This window comes from Schistocerca piceifrons, unplaced genomic scaffold (genome assembly GCF_021461385.2).
Source record: "Schistocerca piceifrons isolate TAMUIC-IGC-003096 unplaced genomic scaffold, iqSchPice1.1 HiC_scaffold_2179, whole genome shotgun sequence".
Lineage (NCBI taxonomy): Eukaryota > Metazoa > Arthropoda > Insecta > Orthoptera > Acrididae > Schistocerca > Schistocerca piceifrons.
In genome coordinates, this window is record NW_025728096.1 from 541,556 (window position 1) to 557,028 (window position 15,473).

Sequence of the window (15,473 nt, forward strand, 5' to 3'; positions counted from 1 at the left end):
AGGGCCTCGTAACGAAGATGGAACACTCAAATTGCGTCGAGATTCAATACATCGTCCTCCTGCCGACTTGTCTCCAACGGGATATTGCTGCCTTGTGCACCATATGGACCGTCTCCTGTGAGTCTTGATTTTCGAATCCGACGGGAAACTGCTAGTTAATTGCAACGTTCAGGGGCTCCTAATGACGATGGAACACTCAAATTGCGTCGAGATGCAATATATCGACCTCCATCAGACTTGTCTCCAAGGGTCTATTATTGCCTCGGGCACCTTATGGTCGTTCTCCGGTGAGTCCAGATTTTCGAATCCGACGCAAAACTGATAGTTAATTGTAACGTTCATGGCCTCCTAATGACGATGGAGCACTCAAATTACGTCGAGATTCAATACATAGTCCTCCAGCCGATTGGTCTACAAGGGGATATTGCTGCATCGGACAACTTATGATCCGTCTCCTGTGAGTCTAGATTTTCGAATCGGACGCAAAGATGATAGTTAATTGTAACGTTCATGGCCTCCTAATGACGATGGAACAAACAAATTGCGTCGAGATTCAATACATAGTCATTCAGCAGACTTGTCTCCATTGCTGCCTCGGGCACCTTATGGTCGTTCTCCTGTGAGGCTAGATTTCAGAATCCGACGTTCAGGGCCTCATAATGACGATGGAACACTCAAATTACGTCGAGATTCAATACATCGTCATTCAGCCGACTTCTCTCCAAGGGTCTGTTGCTGCCTCGGGCACCTTATGGTCGTTCTCCTGTGATTCTAGATTTTAGAATCCGACGCATAACTGATAGTTACTTGTGAAATTAAGGACCTCCTAATGACGATGGAACACTCAAATTGCGTCGAGATTCAATAGATCGTCCTCCAGCCGACTTGTCTCCAAGAGTCTATTGCTGCCTCGTGCATCTTATGGTGGTTCTCCTGTGAGTCTAGATTTTCGAATCCGACGCAAAGCTGATTGTCAATTGTAACGGTCATCTCCTAATAATGACGATGGAACACTCAAATTGCGTCGAGATGCAATACATCGACCTCCAGGTGACTAGTCTCCAAAGGTCTATTGCTGCCTCGTTCACCTTATGGTCGTTCTCCTGTGAGTCTAGATTTTCGAATCCGATGCATAACTGATAGTTACTTGTAATGTTCAGCGCCTCCTAATGACGATGGAACACTCAAGTTGCGTCGAGATTCAATACATCGTCCTCCAGCCGACTTGGCTCCAAGGGTCTATTGCTGCCTCGGGCACCTTATGGTCGTTCTCCTGAGTGTCTAAATTTTCGAATCAGACGCGAAACTAATAGTTAATTGTAACGTTAAGGGCCTCCTAATGACGATGGAACACTTAAATCGCGTCGCGACTAAATACATCGTCATTCAGCCGACTTGTCTCCAAGGGTCTATTGCTGCCTATGGCACCTTATGTTCGTGCTCCTGTACCTCTAGATTTTCAAATCCGACGCAAAACTGATAGTTAATTGTAACGTTAATGGCACCCTAATAAAAATGGATCACTCAAATTGCGTGGAGATTCATTACACCGTCCTTCAGCCGACTTGTCTCCAACAGTTTATTGCTGCCTCGGGCACGTTATGGTGGTTCTCCTGTGAGTCAAGATTTTCGAATCCGACGCATAACTGATAGTTAATTGTAACGTTCATGGCCTCCTAATGACGATGGAACACTCAAATGGCGTCGAGATGCAATAAATCGTCCTCCAGCCGACTTGTCTCCAAGGGGATATTGCTGCCGTGAGCACCATATGGCCGTCTCCGGTGAGTCTAGATTTTCGTATCCGACGCGAAACTGCTAGTTAATTGTAACGTTCAGGGCCGCCTAATGACGATGGAACACTCAAATTGCGTCGAGATTCAATACATAGTCATTCAACAGACTTGTCTCCATTGCTGCCTCGGGCACCTTATGGTCGTTCTCCTGTGAGGCTAGATTTCAGAATCCGACGCAAAACCGATAGTCAATTGTAACGTACAGGGCCTCATAATGACGATGGAACACTCAAATTACGTCGAGATTCAATACATCGTCCTCCAGCCGATTTGTCTCCAAGGGGATTTGCTGCCTCGGGCGGCCCGTCTCCTGTCAGTCTAGATTTTCGAATCCGACGCAAAACTGGTAGTTAATTGTGACTTTAAGGGCCTCCTAATGACGATGGAACACTCAAATGGCGTCGAGATTCAATAAATCGTCCTCCAGCCGACTTGTCTGCAAGGGGATATTGCTGCCTTGGGCACCATATGGCCGTCTCCGGGGAGTCTAGATTTTCGTATCCGACGCGAAACTGCTAGTTAATTGTAACGTTAAGGGCCTCCTAATGACGATGGAACACTCAAATTGCGTCGAAATTCAATACATCGTCCTCCAGCCGACTTGTCTCCAAGGGGATATTGCTGCCTTGGGCACCATATGGACCGTCTCCTGTGAGTCTAGATTTTCAAATCCGACGGGAAACTGCTAGTTAATTGCAACGTTCAGGGGCTCCTAATGACGATGGAACACTCAAATTGCGTCGAGATGCAATATATCGACCTCCATCAGACTTGTCTCCAAGGGTCTATTGATGCCTCGGGCACCTAATGGTCGTTCTCCGGTGACTCCAGATTTTCGAATCCGACGCAAAGCTGATAGTTAATTGTAACGTTCAGGGGCTGCTAATGACGATGGAACACTCAAATTGCGTCGAGATGCAATATATCGACCTCCATCAGACTTGTCTCCAAGGGTCTATTGCTGCCTCGGGCACCTGATGGTCGTTCTCCGGTGAATCCAGATTTTCGAATCCGACGCATAACTGATAGTTAATTGTAACGTTCATGGCCTCCTAATGACGATGGAGCACTCAAATTACGTCGATATTCAATGCATAGTCCTCCAGCCGATTAGTCTACAAGGGGATATTGCTGCGTCGGGCAACTTATGATCCGTCTCCTGTGAGTCTAGATTTTCGAATCCGACGCACAACTGATGGTTAATTGTAACGTTTATGGCCTCCTAATGACGATGGAATACTCTAATTGCGTCGAAATTCGACACATCGTCCTCCAGTCGACTTGTCTCCAAGGGTCTATTGCTGCCTCGGGCACTTTATGGTCGTTCACCTGTTAATCTAGATTTTCGAATCCGACGCATAACTGATAGTTAACTGTAACGTTCAGCGCCTCCTAAAGACGATGTAACACTCAAATTGCGTCGAGATTCAATACATCGTCATTCAGCCGACTTCTCTCCAAGGGTCTGTTGCTGCCTCGGCCACCTTATGGTCGTTCACCTGTGATTCTAGATTTTAGAATCCGACGCATAACTGACAGTTAATTGTAACGTACGGCGCCTCCTAATGACGATGGAATACACAAATGGCGTCGAGATTCAATAAATCGTCCTCCAGCCGACATGCCTCCAAGGGGATATTGCTGCCTCGGGCACCTTAAGGTCGTTCTCCTCTGAGTCTAGATATTCGAATCCGACGCCAAACTGATAGTAATTTGTAACGTTCAGTGCCTCCTAATGACGATGGTACACTCAAATTGCGTCGCGATTCAATACATCGTCGGCCAGCCAACTTGTCTCCAAGGGTCTATTCCTGCTTCTGGCAAATTATGGTCGTGCTCCTGTGCGTCTAGATTTTCAAATCCGACGCAAAACTGATAGTTAATTGTAACGTTAAGGGCCTCGTAACGAAGATGGAACACTCAAATTGCGTCGAGATTCAATACATCGTCCTCCTGCCGACTTGTCTCCAACGGGATATTGCTGCCTTGTGCACCATATGGACCGTCTCCTGTGAGTCTAGATTTTCGAATCCGACGGGAAACTGCTAGTTAATTGCAACGTTCAGGGGCTCCTAATGACGATGGAACACTCAAATTGCGTCGAGATGCAATATATCGACCTCCATCAGACTTGTCTCCAAGGGTCTATTATTGCCTCGGGCACCTTATGGTCGTTCTCCGGTGAGTCCAGATTTTCGAATCCGACGCAAAACTGATAGTTAATTGTAACGTTCATGGCCTCCTAGTGACGATGGAACAAACAAATTGCGTCGAGATTCAATACATCGTCCTCCAGCCGACTTGTCTCCAAGGGGATTTGCTGCTGTGGGCACCATATGGCCGTCTCCGGTGAGTCTAGATTTTCGTATCCGACGCGAAACTGCTAGTTAATTGTAACGTTCAGAGCCGCCTAATGACGATGGAACACTCAAATTGCGTGGAGATTCAATACATAGTCATTCAGCAGACTTGTCTCCATTGCAGCCTCGGGCACCTTACGGTCGTTCTCCTGTGAGGCTAGATTTCAGAATCCGACGCAAAACCGATCGTTAATTGTAACGTTCAGGGCCTCATAATGACGATGGAACACTCAAATTACGTCGAGATTCAATACATCGTCCTCCAGCCGATTTGCCTCCAGGGGGATTTGCTGCCTCGGGCGGTCCGTCTCCTCTCAGTCTAGATTTTCGAATCCGACGCCAAACTGATAGTAATTTGTAACGTTCAGTGCCTCCTAATGACGATGGACCACTCAAATTACGTCGAGATTCAATACATAGTCCTCCAGCCGATTGGTCTACAAGAGGATATTGCTGCGTCGAGCAACTTATGATCCGTCTCCTGTGAGTCTAGATTTTCGAATCGGACGCAAAGATGATAGTTAATTGTAACGTTCATGGCCTCCTAGTGACGATGGAACAAACAAATTGCGTCGAGATTCAATACATCGTCCTCCAGCCGACTTGTCTCCAAGGGGATTTGCTGCTGTGGGCACCATTTGGCCGTCTCCGGTGAGTCTAGATTTTCGTATCCGACGCGAAACTGCTAGTTAATTGTAACGTTCAGAGCCGCCTAATGACGATGGAACACTCAAATTGCGTGGAGATTCAATACATAGTCATTCAGCAGACTTGTCTACATTGCAGCCTCGGGCACCTTACGGTCGTTCTCCTGTGAGGCTAGATTTCAGAATCCGACGCAAAACCGATAGTTAATTGTAACGTTCAGGGCCTCATAATGACGATGGTACACTCAAATTGCGTCGCGATTCAATACATCGTCGGCCAGCCGACTCGTCTCCAAGGGTCTATTCCTGCTTCTGGCAAATTATGGTCGTGCTCCTGTGCGTCTAGATTTTCAAATCCGACGCAAAACTGATAGTTAATTGTAACATTAAGGGCCTCGTAACGAAGATGGAACACTCAAATTGCGTCGAGATTCAATACATCGTCCTCCAGCCGACTTGTCTCCAAGGGATATTGCTGCCTTGGGCACCATATGGACCGTCTCCTGTGAGTCTAGATTTTCGAATCCGACGGGAAACTGCTTGTTAATTGCAACGTTCAGGGGCTCCTAATGACGATGGAACACTCAAATTGGGTCGAGATGCAATATATCGACCTCCATCAGACTTGTCTCCAAAGGTCTATTGATGCCTCGGGCACCTTATGGTCGTTCTCCGGTGAGTCCAGATTTTCGAATCCGACGCAAAACTGATAGTTAATTGTAACGTTCAGGGGCTCCTAATGACGATGGAACACTCAAATTGCGTCGAGATGCAATCTATCGACCTCCATCAGACTTGTCTCCAAGGTTGTATTGCTGCCTCGGGCACCTTATGGTCGTTCTCCGGTGAGTCCAGATTTTCGAATCCGACGCATAACTGATAGTTAATTGTAACGTTCATGGCCTCCTAATGACGATGGACCACTCAAATTATGTCGATATTCAATACATAGTCCTCCAGCCGATTGGTCAACAAGGGGATATTGCTGCGTCGGGCAACTTATGACCCGTCTCCTGTGAGTCTAGATTTTCGAATCGGACGCAAAAATGATAGTTAATTGTAACGTTCATGGCCTCCTAGTGACGATGGAACAAACAAATTGCGTCGAGATTCAATACATCGTCCTCCAGCCGACTTGTCTCCAAGGGGATATTGCTGCCGTGGGCACCATATGGCCGTCTCCGGTGAGTCTAGATTTTCGTATCCGACGCGAAACTGCTAGTTAATTGTAACGTTCAGGGCCGCCTAATGACGATGGAACACTCAAATTGCGTCGAGATTCAATACATAGTCATTCAGCAGACTTGTCTCCATTGCTGCCTCGGGCACCTTATGGTCGTTCTCCTGTGAGGCTAGATTTCAGAATCCGACGCAAAACCGATAGTTAATTGTAACGTTCAGGGCCTCATAATGACGATGGAACACTCAAATTACGTCGAGATTCAATACTTCGTCCTCCAGCCGATTTGCCTCCAGGGGGATTTGCTGCCACGGGCGGTCCGTCTCCTGTCAGTCTAGATTTTCGAATCCGACGCAAAACTGATAGTTAATTGTGACATTAAGGGCCTCCTAGTGACGATGGAACACTCAAATGGCGTCGAGATTCAATAAATCGTCCTCCAGCCGACTTGTCTCCTAGGGGATATTGCTGCCTTGGGCACCATATGGCCGTCTCCAGTGAGTCTAGATTTTCGTATCCGACGCATAACTGATAGTTAATTGTAACGTTCATGGCCTCCTAATGACGATGGACCACTCAAATTACGTCGATATTCAATACATAGTCCTCCAGCCGATTGGTCTACAAGAGGATATTGCTGCGTCGGGCAACTTATGATCCGTCTCCTGTGAGTCTAGATTTTCGAATCGGACGCAAAGATGATAGTTAATTGTAACGTTCATTGCCTCCTAGTGACGATGGAACAAACAAATTGCGTCGAGATTCAATACATCGTCCTCCAGCCGACTTGCCTCCAAGGGGATATTGCTGCTGTGGGCACCATATGGCCGTCTCCGTGAGTCTAGATTTTCGTATCCGACGCGAAACTGCTAGTTAATTGTAACGTGCAGGGCCGCCTAATGACGATGGAACACTCAAATTGCGTCGAAATTCAATACATCGTCCTCCAGCCGATTTGTCTCCAAGTGGATTTGCTGCCTCGGGCGGTCCGTCTCCTGTCATTCTAGATTTTCGAATCCGACGCAAAACTGATAGTTAATTGTGACATTAAGGGCCTCCTAATGACGATGAAACACTCAAATGGCGTCGAGATTTAATAAATCGTCCACCAGCCGATTTGTCTCCAAGGGGATATTGCTGCCTTTTGCACCATATGGCCGTCTCCGGTGAGTCTAGATTTTCGTATCAGACGCGAAACTGCTAGTTAATTGTAACGTTAAGGGCCTCCTAATGACGATGGAACACTCAAATTGCGTCGAAATTCAATACATCGTCCTCCAGCCGACTTGTCTCCAAGGGGATATTGCTGCCTTGGGCACCATATGGACCGTCTCCTGTGAGTCTAGATTTTCAAATCCGACGGGAAACTGCTAGTTAATTGCAACGTTCAGGGGCTCCTAATGACGATGGAACACTCAAATTGCGTCGAGATGCAATATATCGACCTCCATCAGACTTGTCTCCAAGGGTCTATTGATGCCTCGGGCACCTAATGGTCGTTCTCCGGTGAGTCCAGATTTTCGAATCCGACACAAAACTGATAGTTAATTGTAACGTTCAGGGGCTCCTAATGACGATGGAACACTCAAATTGCGTCGAGATGCAATATATCGACCTCCATCAGACTTGTCTCCAAGGTTCTATTGCTGCCTCGGGCACCTGATGGTCGTTCTCCGGTGAGTCCAGATTTTCAAATCCGACGCATAACTGATGGTTAATTGTAACGTTCAGCGCCCCCTAAAGACGATGTAACACTCAAATTGCGTCGAGATTCAATACATCGTCATTCAGCCGACTTCTCTCCAAGGGTCTATTGCTGCCTCGGGCACCTTATGGTCGTTCTCCTGTGATTCTAGATTTTAGAATCCGACGCATAACTGACAGTTAATTGTAACGTACGGTGCCTCCTAATGACGATGGAACAAACAAATTGCGTCGAGATTCAATACATCGTCCTCCAGCCGACTTGTCTCCAAGGGGATACTGCTGCCGTGGGCACCATATGGCCGTCTCCGGTGAGTCTAGATTTTCGTATCAGACGCGAAACTGCTAGTTAATTGTAACGTTCAGGGCCTCAAAATGACGATGGAACACTCAAATTACGTCGAGATTCAATACATCGTCCTCCAGCCGACTTGTCTCCAAGGGGATATTGCTGCCTCGGGCACCATATGGTCCGTCTCCTGTGAGTCTAGATATTTTTACCCGTCTCAAAGCTGATTGTTAATTGTAACGTTCAGCGCCTCCTAATGACGATGGAACACTCAAACTGCGTCGAGATTCAATACATAGTCCTCCAGCCGATTGGTCTACAAGGGGATATTGCTGCCTCGGGCACCTTATGGTCGCTCTCCTCTGAGTCTAGATTTTCGAATCCGACGCCAAACTGATAGTAATTTGTAACGTTCAGTGCCTCCTAATGACGATGGTACACTCAAATTCCGTCGCGATTCAATACATCGTCGGCCAGCCGACTCGTCTCCAAGGGTCTATTCCTGCTTCTGGCAAATTATGGTCGTGCTCCTGTGCGTCTAGATTTTCAAATCCGACGCAAAACTGATAGTTAATTGTAACGTTAAGGGTCTCGTAACGAAGACGGAACACTCAAATTGCGTCGAGATTTAATACATCGTCCTCCAGCCGACTTGTCTCCAAGGGGATATTGTTGCCTTGAGCACCGTATGGTCTGTTTCCTGTGAGTCTAGATTTTCATATCCGCCGCGATACTGCTAGTTATCTGTAACGTTCAGTGCCTCCTAATGACGTTGGAACACTCAAATTGCGTGGAGATTCATTACACCGTCCTTCACCTGACTTGTTTCCAAGTGTTTATTGCTGCCTCGCGTTCTCCAGTGAGTCAAGATTTTCGAATCCGACGCAAAACTGATAGTTAATTGTGACATTAAGAGCCTCCTAATGACGAAGGAACACTCAAATTGCGTCGAGATTCAATAGATCGTCCTCTAGCCGACTTGTCTCCAAGAGTCTATTGCTGCCTCGGGCATCTTATTGTGGTTCTCCTGTGAGTCTAGATTTTCGAATCCGACGCAAAGCTGATTGTCAATTGTAACGTTCATCTCCTAATAATGACGATGGAACACTCAAATTGCGTCGAGATGCAATACATCGACCTCCAGCCCACTAGTCTCCAAAGGTTTTATGCTGCCTCGTTCACCTTATGGTCGTTCTCCTGTAAGTCTAGATTTTCGAATCCGACGGATAACTGATAGTTAATTGTAATGTTCAGCGCCTCCTAATGACGATGGAACACTCAAGTTGCGTCGAGATTCATTACATCGTCCTCCAGCCGACTTGTCTCCAAGGGTCTATTGCTGCGTCGGGCACCGTATGGTCGTTCTCCTGAGTGTCTAAATTTTCGAATCAGACGCAAAAATAATAGTTAATTGTAACGTTAAGGGCCTCCTAATGACGATGGAACACTCAAATTGCGTCGAGACTAAATACATCGTCATTCAGCCGACTTGTCTCCAAGGGTCTATTGCTGCCTCTGGCACCTTATGTACGTGCTCCTGTACGTCTAGATTTTCAAATCCGACGCAAAACTGATAGTTAATTGTAACGTTAATGGCATCCTAATAAAAATGGAACACTCAAATTGCGTCGAGATTCAATACATCTTCCTTCAGCCGACATGTCTCCAAGGGTCTATTGCTGCCTCTGGCACCTTATGGTTGCGCTCCAGTGCATCTAGATTTTCAAATCCGACGCAAAACTGTTAGTTAATTGTAATGTTAATGGCATCCTAATAAAAATGGAACACTCAAATTGCGTCGAGATTCAATACATCGTCCTCCAGCCGACTTGTCTCCAAGGGGATATTGCTGCCTTGGGCAACATATGGTCCGTCTCCTGTGAGTCTAGATTTTCGAATCCGACGCAAGACTGCTAGTTAATTGTAAAGTTCAGTGCGTCCTAATAACGTTGGAACACTCAAATTACGTCGAGATTCAATACATCGTCCTTCAGACGACTTGTCTCTAAGAGTCTATTGCTGCCTCGGGCACCTTATGGTGGTTCTCCTGTGAGTCTAGATTTTCGAATCAGACGTAAAACTGATAGTTAATTGTAACGTTCAAGGACTCCTATTGACGATGGAACACTCAAATTGCGTCGAGATGCAATATATCAACCTCCAGCCGACTTGTCTCCAATGGTCTATTGCTGCCTCGGGCACCTTATGATGAATCTCCTGTGAGCTTAGATTTTCGAATCCGACACATAACTGAAAGTTATTTGTAACGTTCAGTGCCTTCTAATGACGTTGGAACACTCAAATTGCGTCAAGATTCATTACACCGTCCTTCAGCCGACTTGTCTCCAAGAGTCTATTGCTGCCTCGGGCACCTTATGGTGGTTCTCCTGTGAGTCTAGATTTTCTTATCCCACGCAAAGATGATAGTTAATTGTAACGTTCATGGCCTCCTAATGACGATGGAACACTCAAATTGCGTCGAGATTCAATACATAGTCATTCAGCCGACTTGTCTCCAAGGGAATATTGCTGCCTCGGGCGGTCCGTCTCCTGTGAGTCTAGATTTTCGAATCCGACGAAAAACTGATAGTTAATTGTAACGTTCAGGGTCTCTTAATGACGATGGACCACTCAAATTCCGTCGAGATTCAATGCATCGTCCTCCAGCCGACTTCTCACCAAAAATCTATTTCTGCATCTGGCACTTGATGGTCGTGCTCCTGTGCGTCTAGAATTTCAAATCCGACGCAAAACTGATAGTTAATTGTGACATTAAGGGCCTCCTAATTTCGATGGAACACTCAAATAGCGTCGAGATTCAATAGATCGTCCTCCAGCCGACTTGTCTACAAGAGGATATTGCTGCCTTGGGCACCATATGGCCGTCTCCGGTGAGTCTAGATATTCGTATCCGACACGAAACTGCTAATTAATTGTAACGTTCAGGGCCTCCTAATGACGATGGAACACTCAAATGACGTCGAGATTCAATCCATCGGTCTCCAGCGGACTTGTCTCCAAGGGGATATTGCTGCCTCGGGCACCATATGGTCCGTCTCCTGCGAGTCTAGATTTTCGTATCCAACGCAAAACTGATAGTTAATTGTGACGTTCAGCTCCTCCTAATGACGATGGATTACTCAAATTGCGTCGAGATTCAATACATCGTACTCCACCCGACTTGTCTCCAAGGGTCTATTGCTGCCTCGGGCACCTTATGTTCGTTCTCCTGTGCGTCTAGAGTTTCAAATCCGACGCATAACTGATGGTTAATTGTAATGTTCATGGCCTCCTAATGACGATGGAACACTCAAATTGCGTCGAGATTCAATACTTCGTCCTCGAGCCGACTTGTCTCCAAGGAGATATTGCTGCCTCGGGCACCATATGGTCCGTCTCCTGCGAGTCTAGATTTTCGTATCCAACGCAAAACTGATAGTTAATTGTCACGTTCAGGGCCTCCTAATGACGATGGAACACTCAAAATTGGTTCGAGATTCAATATATCGTCCTCTAGACGACTTGTCTCCAAGGATCTATTGCTGCCTCTGGCACCTTATGGTCGTTCTCCTCAGAGTCTAGATTTTCGAATCCGACAATCGTTAATTGTAACGTTCAGCGCCTCCTAATGACATTGGAACAATCAAATTGCGTCGAGAATCAATGCATCGTCATTCAGCCGACTTGTCTCCAACGGTCTATTGCTGCCTGGGGCACCGTATGGTCGTTCTCCTGTGAGTCTAGATTTTCGAATCCGATGCAAAACTGATAGTTAATTGTAACGTTCAGGGTCTCCTAGTGACGATGGAACACTCAAATTTGCGTCGCGATTCAATACATCGTCCTCCAGCCGACTTGTCTCCAAGGATCTATTGCTGCCTCTGGCACCTTATGGTCGTGATCCTGTGCGTCTAGAGTTTCAAATCCGACGCATAACTGATGGTTAATTGTAACGTTCAGCGCCCCCTAAGGACGATGTAACACTCAAATTGCGTCGAGATTCAATACATCGTCATTCAGCCGACTTCTCTCCAAGGGTCTATTGCTGCCTCGGGCACCTTATGGTCGTTCTTCTGGATTCTAGATTTTAGAATCCGACGCATAACTGACAGTTAATTGTAACGTACGGTGCCTCCTAATGACGATGGAATACACAAATTGCGTCGAGATTCAATACATCGTCCTCCAGCTGACATGCCTCCAAGGGGATATTGCTGCCTCGGGCACCTTATGGTCGTTCTCCTCTGAGTCTAGATTTTCGAATCCGACGCCAAACTGATAGTAATTTGTAACGTTCAGTGCCTCCTACTGACGATGGAACACTCAAATTGCGTCGCGATTCAATACATCGTCGGCCAGCCGACTTGTCTCCAAGGGTCTATTCCTGGTTCTGGCAAATTATGGTCGTGCTGCTGTGCGTCTAGATTTTCAAATCCGACGCAAAACTGATAGTTAATTGTAACGTTAAGGGCCTCTTAACGAAGATGGAACACTCAAATTGCGTCGAGATTCAATACATCGTCCTCCAGCCGACTTGTCTCCAAGGGGATATTGCTGCCTCGGGCACCATATGGTCCGTCTCCTGTGAGTCTAGATATTTTTACCCGTCTCAAAGCTGATTGTTAATTGTAACGTTCAGCGCCTCCTAATGACAATGGAACACTCAAACTGCGTCGAGATTCAATACATAGTCCTCCAGCCGATTGGTCAACAAGGAGATATTGCTGCGTCGGGCAACTTATGATGCGTCTCCTGTGAGTCTAGATTTTCGAATCCGACGCAAAACTGATGGTTAATTGTAACGTTTATGGCCTCCTAATGACGATGGAATACTCTAATTGCGTCGAAATTCAATACATCGTCCTCCAGTCGACTTGTCTCCAAGGGTCTATTGCTGCCTCGGGCACTTTATGGTCGTTCTCCTGTGAATCTAGATTTTCGAATCCGACACATAACTGATAGTTAATTGTAATGTTCAGCGCCTCCTAAAGACGATGGAACACTCAAATTGCGTCGAGGTTCAATAGATCGTCCTCCAGCCGACTTGTCTCCAAGGGGATATTGCTGACTTGGGCACCATATGGCCGTCTCCGGTGAGTCTAGATCTTCGTATCCGACGCGAAACTGCTAGTTATTTGTAACGTTCAGGGCCTCCTAATGACGATGGAACACTCAAATTGCGTCGAGATTCAATACATCTTCCTTCAGCCGACTTGTCTCCAAGAGTCTATTGCTGCCTCGGGCACCTTATGGTGGTTCTCCTGTGAGTCTAGATTTTCGAATCCGACGCAAAGCTGATGGTTAATTGTAACGTTCATCTTCTAATAATGACGATGGAACACTCAAATTGCGTCGAGATGCAATACATCGAACTCCAGCCGACTAGTCTCCAAAAGTCTATTGCTGCCTCGTTCAGCTTATGGTCGTTCTCCTGTGAGTCTAGATTTTCGAATCCGACGCATAACTGATAGTTAATTGTAACGTTCATGGCCTCCTAATGACGATGGAACACTCAAGTTGCGTCGAGATGCAATACATCGTCCTCCAGCCGACTTGTCTCCAAGAGTCTATTGCTACCTCGGGCACCTTATGGTCGTTCTCCTGAGAGCCTAAATTTTCGAATCAGACGCAAAACTAATAGTTAATTGTAACGTTAAGGGCTTCCTAATGGTGATGGAACACTCAAATTGCGTCGAGATTCAATACATCGTCATTCAGCCGACATGTGTCCAACGGTCAATTGCTGCCTCTGGCACCTTATGGTCGGGCTCCTGTGCGTCTAGATTTTCAAATCCGACGCAAAACTGATAGTTAATTGTAATGTTAATGGCATCCTAATAAAAATGGAACACTCAAATTGCGTCGAGATTCAATGCATTGTCCTCCAGCCGACTTGTCTCCAAGGGGATATTGCTGCCTTGGGCAATATATGGTCCGTCTCCTGTGAGTCTAGATTTTCGAATCCGACGCGAGACTGCTAGTTAATTGTAAAGTTCAGTGCGTCCTAATGACGTTGGAACACTCAAATTACGTCGAGATTCAATACATCGTCCTTCAGACGACTTGTCTCTAACAGTCTATTGCTGCCTCGGGCACCTTATGGTGGTTCTCCTGTGAGTCTAGATTTTCGAATCAGACGCAAAACTGATAGTTAATTGTAACGTTCAGGGACTCCTATTGACGATGGAACACTCAAATTGCGTCGAGATGCAATATATCAACCTCCAGCCGACTTGTCTCCAAGGGTCTATTGCTGCCTCGGGCACCTTATGATGAATCTCCTGTGAGTCTAGATTTTCGAATCCGACGCATAACTGATAGTTATTTGTAACGTTCAGTGCCTTCTAATGACGTTGGAACACTCAAATTGCGTCGAGATTCATTACACCGTCCTTCAGCCGACTTGTCTCCAAGAGTCTATTGCTGCCTCGGGCACCTTATGGTGGTTCTCCTGTGAGTCTAGATTTTCTTATCCGACGCAAAGATGATAGTTAATTGTAACGTTCATGGCCTCCTAATGACGATGGAACACTCAAATTGCGTCGAGATTCAATAGATCGTCCTCCAGCCGACTTGTCTCCAAGGGAATATTGCTGCCTTGGGCACCATATGGCCGTCTCCGGTGAATCTAGATTTTCGTATCCGACGCGAAACTGCTAGTTAATTGTAACTTTCAGGGCATCCTATTGACGATGGAACACTCAAATTGCGTCGAGATGCAATCTATCAACCTCCAGCCGACTTGTTTCCAAGGGTCCATTGCTGCCTCGGGCACCTTATGGTCGTTCTCCTGTAAGTCTAGATTTTCGAATCCGACGCATAACTGATAGTTAATTGTAAGGTTCATGGCCTCCTAATGACGATGGAAAACTCAAATTGCGTCAAGATTCAATACATCGTCATTCAGCCGACTTGTCTCCATTGCTTCCTCGGGCACCTTGTGGTCGTTCTCCTGTGAGTCTAGATTTTAGAATGCGAGGAAAAACTGTAACGTTCAGGGCCTACTAATGACGATGGAGCACTCAAATTGCGTCGAGATTCAATACATCGCCATTCAGCCGATTTGTCTCCAAGGGGATATTGCTGCCTCGGGCAACTTATGGTTCGTCTCCTGTGTCTCTAGATTTTCGAATCCGACACAAAAATGATAGTCAATTGTTACGTTCAGCGCCTCCAAATGACGATGGAACACTCAATTTGCGTCGAGAGTCAATATATGGACCTCCAGCCCACTTGTGTAGAAGGGAATATGCTGCCTCGGGTACCATGTGGTCCGTGTCCTGTGAGTCTAGATTTTCGAATCCGACGAGATACTGATAGTTAATTGTAACGTTCATGGCCTCCTAATGACGATGGAGCACTCAAATTGCGTCGCGATTCAATACATCGTCCTCCAGCGAATTGGTCTCCAAGGGGATATCGTTGCCACGGGCACCTTATGTGAGTCTAGATTTTCGAATCCGACGAAAAACTGATAGTTAATTGTAACATTCAGGG